The sequence below is a fragment of the Arachis hypogaea genome, chromosome 16, assembly GCF_003086295.3.
Source record: "Arachis hypogaea cultivar Tifrunner chromosome 16, arahy.Tifrunner.gnm2.J5K5, whole genome shotgun sequence".
NCBI classification, from domain to species: Eukaryota; Viridiplantae; Streptophyta; class Magnoliopsida; order Fabales; family Fabaceae; genus Arachis; species Arachis hypogaea.
In genome coordinates, this window is record NC_092051.1 from 140,527,336 (window position 1) to 140,534,718 (window position 7,383).

Consider the following 7,383-nt stretch of genomic DNA (forward strand, 5'->3'; position numbering starts at 1 on the left):
TTCCCTTTAAAAAATTGTTTTCTTTTGTGTTTTGGTCGTGTCTTATGAAGCTTTGATTGTGTGATTGTGTGTTTTATGTTGAACTAGATACATACTTATGAAGGATTTAATGTGTGATCTAGAGTACTTGTTGTAACTTGTAATTATAATATTATGTTAATTTATATGTTTTGATGTTGAAATTGTTAAGTTTGAAAGTCTATATCTGAGTAAATATATATATTATACATGATATATATATTTTTTTATAAAAAATGTATAACAGGTAAACTCGTACGAGTCTACGAGTCGAGTCTACGAGTCGAGTCTAGGTCAGCTCCACGAGTTTACCTAGACTCGCGAGTTTGACAACCTTGATCATGATGGCTTTTATCAATATATTGTCGAAACTCAGCCATCGATCCTAAATTATTCGACAAAGAGCCCACTTGGTAATCTCGACTAATGTCAGGATATGAAAAAGAAGGTTGGTTAGAAACCGTACCTGGTGCATTTCCAAATCTGACTGAAAATGTGTAACTGCTCATAGCAGGACCAGGAGGAAGGCCAAATGGAGGCCAACCTACGATTACTTGCAGTTGATTATATACTAGGGTGATCCTAGGGCGTGGATTTTGCCCACCACCACCAGCACTTGCACCAATAATTGCAACATTCTCCCTAGAATTATACTCTGCATGTGGAATCAAAATTGCAGAAATTTGTGTATCAGTTATTAGGATATTATTACTTATTTCTGCATTGCCATTTAAAACTTCTTTAGACATGATAACAATTCTACCACTTCTTAATTGCATGTACCGACTATCAACACTGCATGTACAATGCAATAGTGGAAAATGAAAAATTTTGACACAATTAAATTTTAAAACTGTCCCATCGGGCATGCCAATTTGTTTTGTCGATTTTTAGCAAATTGATGGTGGTTTGGTATCTAGTGGTCTTGGAGCGAAACCTACTCTTCTTTGTGAGTACCAGTTTTATTTGCATCAAAATCCATGCATTTGACAATGACAAAAGAGAAGAAACTAAACTTTGCAGAATTCGAAATGAACAATAAAGCATAAAAGATTTGAATAAAAGGGAAATCAAATTACAGAAAGAAAAAGTGTTTGGAAAAGTAAAGGGCAAATTAAAAGGTAAAGGTTAGAAAAGATAAAAGTTGCTGAATTTAAAGGAATCAAAATGACATTGCAAAGAAGATAAATTACATGGAAAGAAAGTGATAGGGAATTTAAATGAAAAGTAAAGACATGGAAGGAACTCTTCAAAAACTGACTCAGAAAGTCGCTGGGGATGTGAGTGAGTGCGAGTGTTTTCTCCGAAAAGATTCCAACCCTTTCTTCATCTGCATCTTGTTAATTTATAGGCCAATCCGTCCAATTATTTGTTGATAGGTCATTCTGACATTTAGTTTTGCTAAATAACTGTTCGCGCACTTTAGAGATTGAAACTTTGCCTTCGATTCAGTTTTTTGACCACCATCTTCGACACTATTTCCCACGTGCATCAATCTGTTCCCACTCTTTGTACAATGTGAATAACTGTCATCAATTATATTCACTTATCACTCTTCTCCGATGAGACTTATCTATGTTCTTCGAAAAGTACTTATCGAGCCTTGACCTCGATGTCTCAAGACTGTTGACCTCTTCTTCGACATAGTTGACCTCCGTTGAGTCTGCCTCTTCGATTTTCACACTTGACTCAATCGACTAGTAGAGAGTACCTAACGGAGTACCTAATTGGCTCCAATCTAAAGTTAATTGTAACATGTATTTGAAGGTTGATCGAAATATTATTTTAGCACTTAACAATAATCGAAGACTAAACTTGTCGAACATTGGCATCTTTATTGAAAATATTATTTTTCGATATAACACAGATAACAACGTAAGTTAGTCTCTAAAAATACAACTATTAAAATTATATGTCATAACTCATTAGTTAATGTATCGTGTCACTAACATAAAATATATCATATGATATGACAGAAATTTTATACAGAATATAATAGAAATAAAAATTAAAGAGAGTTGATATATAATTTTTTTTAAATGTCCTTTCTCATATATAATCTATACAAAAATTATTTTGTTAATTCTAAAAATTAATTTGGAGAAGTTTAGGACACTTTATTCTGCTAATGTCTCTCGTCAAAAAAGAAATCTATTCATAGGGATGTCGTCAATTTGTTTTTCTAGAACTACTTTCAATGACACTGTTGATAAAATTTAGAGTCAGCTAGTTTCATAGAGGGGTCATTTTCTTAACAAAGCAGGAAGAGTCTGCCTAACTAAGTCTGACTTTACTTTCATCCCTGTGTATAAGATGCAGGTAAGTCTCTTTCCTTCGTGCACTTGTTCGAACATTGATAAATTAATGCGCAAGCTCATATGGAACGAAAAACCCGACTCTAGAGGATAGCATCTCATTTCTTGAAAGAAGTTAGCAGATAAAATAGGAATACAGATATGAACAGAAACATTGTATTTAGAAATATTACTAAAAGATACAATTTATTTTTTATTTTTTTATTATTTTTATCAAATTTTTATAATTATATTTGTTATATTATATTTTTCTTCCTAATATTTTTTATGAAAAAAAATTAGATTTTTATAATTTATTCTAATTTATTATAAAATAAAATACAAAAATACTAATTTTTGTATCTCAATTCTTTGTGTCTCTGTCCACATGGTCCTACCGTGTCCTGCTTTTAAAACCAACAGCAGGCTTAATTACTCCAAAGAATTTTGGTACTCTTGATTGCAAGGATTCTATGTTGGTTAATCTGACTCTCTTAAGCAAATTGGTTTGGAAGGTCCTTCCATAACTAGAACAAGCTTTTGGCCAGTTAATTTCCTATAAATATTTGAAGGGCAGCAGTCTTTTAAATGTTAAGGCAAATGCTTCTGACTCTATGACATGGAAGGACATTGTTAAAGCACCTAGTTCTTTGAGAGAAAGGTTTGCCTGAGACACAGGAGATTTAAACAGTTCCTTTTGGTTCTAATCATAGCTACTCTCAGGGTCAGTAGGGAGTAAAGTGGACATCATTTGTATTGGGAAGTATGACCTTTGTATCAAGATGTTTATCATAATGGTGTGGCACTTGGATAATATCTATTCAAACATTCATGAGGAGTTAAAATTGGAAATTTTAGAGCATATTTTGGATAAATTTTATAAAAGGGAGTTTGGTTAGAGATAAGTTAGCTCTGGCTCTAATTTACTTAGCTAAGGAGGGTTATTTGTGGCTTTTAAATCAAAAGGTTAGGTGGAACTCTTCTGAGAATTGGAATTGGGCCTGGAAGCTTAAGGTCCTTGAGAAGATGAAGTTCTTGGTTTGGTTATTATTCAAGTACTCTTCTTACCTTAGAACTATGTTTTCGTCGGAACCAGACAATTTTAGATATTTGTTAATGTTGTAATTTCTCACGGCGAATCCACCATGCATTGTCTTAGGGACTGTACATTAGCCAGTCAAGTTTGGCACTTGCTTGATTTCTCAAGATATAATTTCTTTCATTTGCAGAATCATTGTGAGTGGATTGCTACGAGCTATAGTTTAGATAATGCTTGTACATTTGTGGAGACTCTTTGGTGTATTTGGATGGCTCAAAATGAGCATGTTCTTAACAATAATCCTAGCTCTGCAACAAATGTGATGGCAAATGTTGGTGGGTCCCCAACTAAGTGGAGTCCACATATTATAAAACAAAAAGAAAAATAAAAATAAATAAAGAAAAAGAGAAGTGGCCAAATAGCCACGAAGAGAGAATGGCAGGTAAGTCTTTCATTTTTTGAAACAAAAGCAAACACATAGAGAGGAGAGAGTTTTCATCGGCGCCGAAGAAAAGAAGGAATTTGGGGGAAAGGGCAAGCCATCTTTGATCCGATTGAAACGGTAAACTTTCTCTATTTCTTATGAAATTTCAGTATGTTATTCCTGGTGTAGAGATGAACATTAGGATATAACTTGCTAGTTGTATTGCCTTCTCTTTTGCCTGATTTGAGATACCCACTTTGTGGAGGGTCTATGTTGATTCCATCAGTTTTGATGATGTATTTTGTTGATTGTTGAGATGTCCTAGTGTCAATAGGAAGACGATTTGTGTACCCATTATTCTGATAGTGGAAGATTTTACTAGACTAGGTCCCATAAATTTTTTGCCCCTCTTTTGGGGATTTTCCCACGTTAAAATTCTTGTGTCTGATTATTTAATTTCTGCCATTATATTTGCTGCGTGGAGTATCTTTGGTATTGCTTATTTAATCGCACAGGTTGTGGAAAAATTATTTTTGGTGCTTTCGCTGTTAGACAGGTTCTTATTTTAAACCTTTGTTCTTATTTTAAACCTTTGTTGAGTTTTTCCAACAAAGTGGTATCTAGAGCTTTGGTTGTTTATCTCTGTGCTGATTAAATGGAGGAAAATACTCATGGACCAAACATGGTTAAATTGAATTCCCAAAATTATTCAATTTGGAAGACCCTTATGGAAGATATGTTGTATAGGAAAGACTTGTATGATCCTGTGGAGGGGGATAAATCCAAAGGTACTAAATCCGATGCTGAATGGAAGATGCTAAATCGGAAGGCAGTTACTTTGATCAGGCAATGGCTTGATCTTAGCGTGTATCCACATGTTGACACTGAAACGAATGCTGAGAAGATGTGGAACAAATTGAAGGAGTTATATGAGAGGAAGAATGTGCAAAATAAAGCATTCTTGATTAGGAAGCTGGTAAATATGAAGTATATTGAAGGTAAATTGATGACATGTCAGCATGTCATGTTTTTCTATGCTTTTTCATATAAGAAATGGATGATTTGTGCTTAAATATTGAATGCTTTTGTGCTTAAATGTTATATTTCTTTGATCTTTTGATTTGATAAATTTTGTAGGAAATAAGAAGAAAAAGAAGCAAAAAGCACAAAATAAGCTAAAAAGGAGAAAAAAAAATAGTTTTGGGGCACACTTTGAAGTTGGAGCACACTTTGGAGCCTTAGGTCACGCTTTTAAAAGCGTGGCCCATGACCAAATCAAGGAAGCTTGACAATCAGCACGCAAAGCTCGGTTAATGCCAAGAGCCTAGCTTTATCGTGATGCAAATTCAGCTTGGAAGCAGGAATTTTCGCTAAGTTAAACTTGGGCGCTCACAGCATGACCATGCCTCCTTCAAAGGGCCATAACTTGGGCTATAGATGTCCAATTGATGTGTTTTCAGTTGCGTTGGAAAGCTGACATTCAGAGCTTTCCAATGATATATGGAAATTCATATTTGGCACAAAATTGAGGTACAAGTGAAAGGCATATTTAAAGACCAAAAACAAGCAAAAATGGGCACAAATGCATTCACCAAGATTCGAAGAGGAAGACCAAGGGAAGCCCATCAAAGTAGCGCTCACTTGGAGAGCTCAGTGCTCACTTAGAGAGCTTTGTCGTGCTCTCTTCATGAAAATGCAAGGAAAATTGGTCACAAAATGGCTCAGCAAGGATTCGAACTTGGAGCTTCTTCACAAAGCAAAGGGATGCTGCGCTCTTGGTGAGAGCTGAGCGCTACCCTGGTGATGTTCAAAGCTTGTCATGCACATTGCAAGGCCAAAGCAAGGCTTGGATGTTGCGCTCTCCCCATGAACCGAGCCTTGTCCTAGGAGCAACACCCATGGGCTAAAAATTCAATCAAAATTCCAAAATTAATTCAATTCTTTACTAAATTGAAAGGCCATCCGGATCCATTCTTCTTCAAAATCCAAAGCAAGCTAAGCCCATTATCATCACTCAAAGGCACAAGAGATAGTTAAAATAGGACTTTCGTTTAATTGTAATTTGTTTTTAATTTCACTTTCATTTTCATTTTCACTTTGTAAAGCCTATATAAAGGCATCAATTCCATTTCATTAAGAAGGCTGGCTCTACTAGAGAGCATTAGGAGAATTGGGATTGAGAGCTAAGTTCTCTCCTCCTTGTTCTCACTTTGGATTACTTGCTTTCTTTTTTTTTTTTTTTGAATTGTGGATAGAGATTGAAGGAATTCTGTTTCAATCCTTGATCTGCAATTCATCTTTGGTTTCTGCTGCACAATTCTAAGATTTGGAAATTGGATTTAGCTTTCTGTTTTCATTTTCATTGCTTCTGCAACTTCTGCTATCTATTCTTGGAATTTGAATTGAGATTGAAGAGCTTCATTGATTCTAAGTTTAAGAATCATCTTTTACCTCTCTTCTCAATTGTTCTAAGAATTAGATTTGAGTTTAGTTTTCTATTTTCATTTTCTTCTCTGCAACATTTACTTGTCTGTTTTGGGAATTGGAGAATTGGATTTAAGTTTCATTTACTGTCTTCCTTTTTATTTCTTTTGCAATTACTTTTTTGCTTGATCAAGAGAGCAATTGAGGTCTAGATCTGCTTACTAATCTCAATTCTCTTCTTCGATCTTCAATTTCTCTTTTAGATTTCATAATTGAGCTAAGTTCTCTTTCTGTTTACTTCTCTAAGTAAATTTTCCCTTTCTGTTTAGATTTTATGCAACTCATTTCATCTTCTACTTCTCTGATTGATTGCACTTTACATTTTTTTGTTGAATTCTGAACCCCAACACCCAAATTCCTTTTATTCTTCAAGCAATTTTCATTTCTCAGCAATTTAGATTCAGTCATTTACTTTTCTTGCAATTTAAGTTTTGGCTATTTTACTTTCTTGAATTTTAAGTTTCATGCAATTTTACTTTCTTGCAACTTTAAATTTCCTGTCATTTACAATTCTGTTGGTCACTTTTCACTCAAATCATCAATGTTAGCTTGACTAAACTAATCACCCACTAAAGTTTCTTGATCCATCAATCCCTGTGGGATCAACCTCACTCTAAGTGAGTTTTACTACTTGATGCGACCCGGTACACTTGCCGGTGAGTTTTAGGTGTTGGAAATCTGTTTCTAACCCATCAAGTTTTTGGCGCCGTTGCCGGGGATTGATTAGATTGACAACGATTAAGTAAGGTGGTGGTCTAGATTAAGCACTTTTTCTTTTTCTTTTTACTAAGCATACTAACTGTTTGAATTTTTGCTTAAGCTAACACTAACTTCACTCTAGCAATAGAGTGCTTAATTCTGATTCCTGGTTCTGTGTTTATGTCAGGAGGAAGAAACAATGAATCCACACCTTTTGATCTGGAAACACTTTGGAGGTTGAGAAGAGAACCAAGAAATGGAGGAAAATTCAACAAATCCACCAGTAGGAGTGGCCAACAACAATAGTCAACCACAAAGGAGAGTATTGGCTTCATACACATTTGCTAATCCAAGGCATTGTGAGAATAGTATCCTTACCCCAAATGTCAATGCAAATAACTTTGAATTGAAGCCCCAGCTCATCA

At 34.8% G+C, this 7,383-nt stretch overlaps 1 long non-coding RNA gene across 1 annotated transcript; it reads left to right on the forward strand.

Annotated features, from left to right (window-relative positions):
* The first annotated feature begins 2,404 nt into the window (after nt 1-2,404).
* Nucleotides 2,405-6,131, forward strand: LOC112754099 (uncharacterized). Its single transcript, XR_003178388.3, has 3 exons — nt 2,405-3,913; nt 4,523-4,773; nt 4,913-6,131. It is a non-coding gene; the product is annotated as an uncharacterized lncRNA (long non-coding RNA).
* Nucleotides 6,132-7,383: the final 1,252 nt, after the last annotated feature.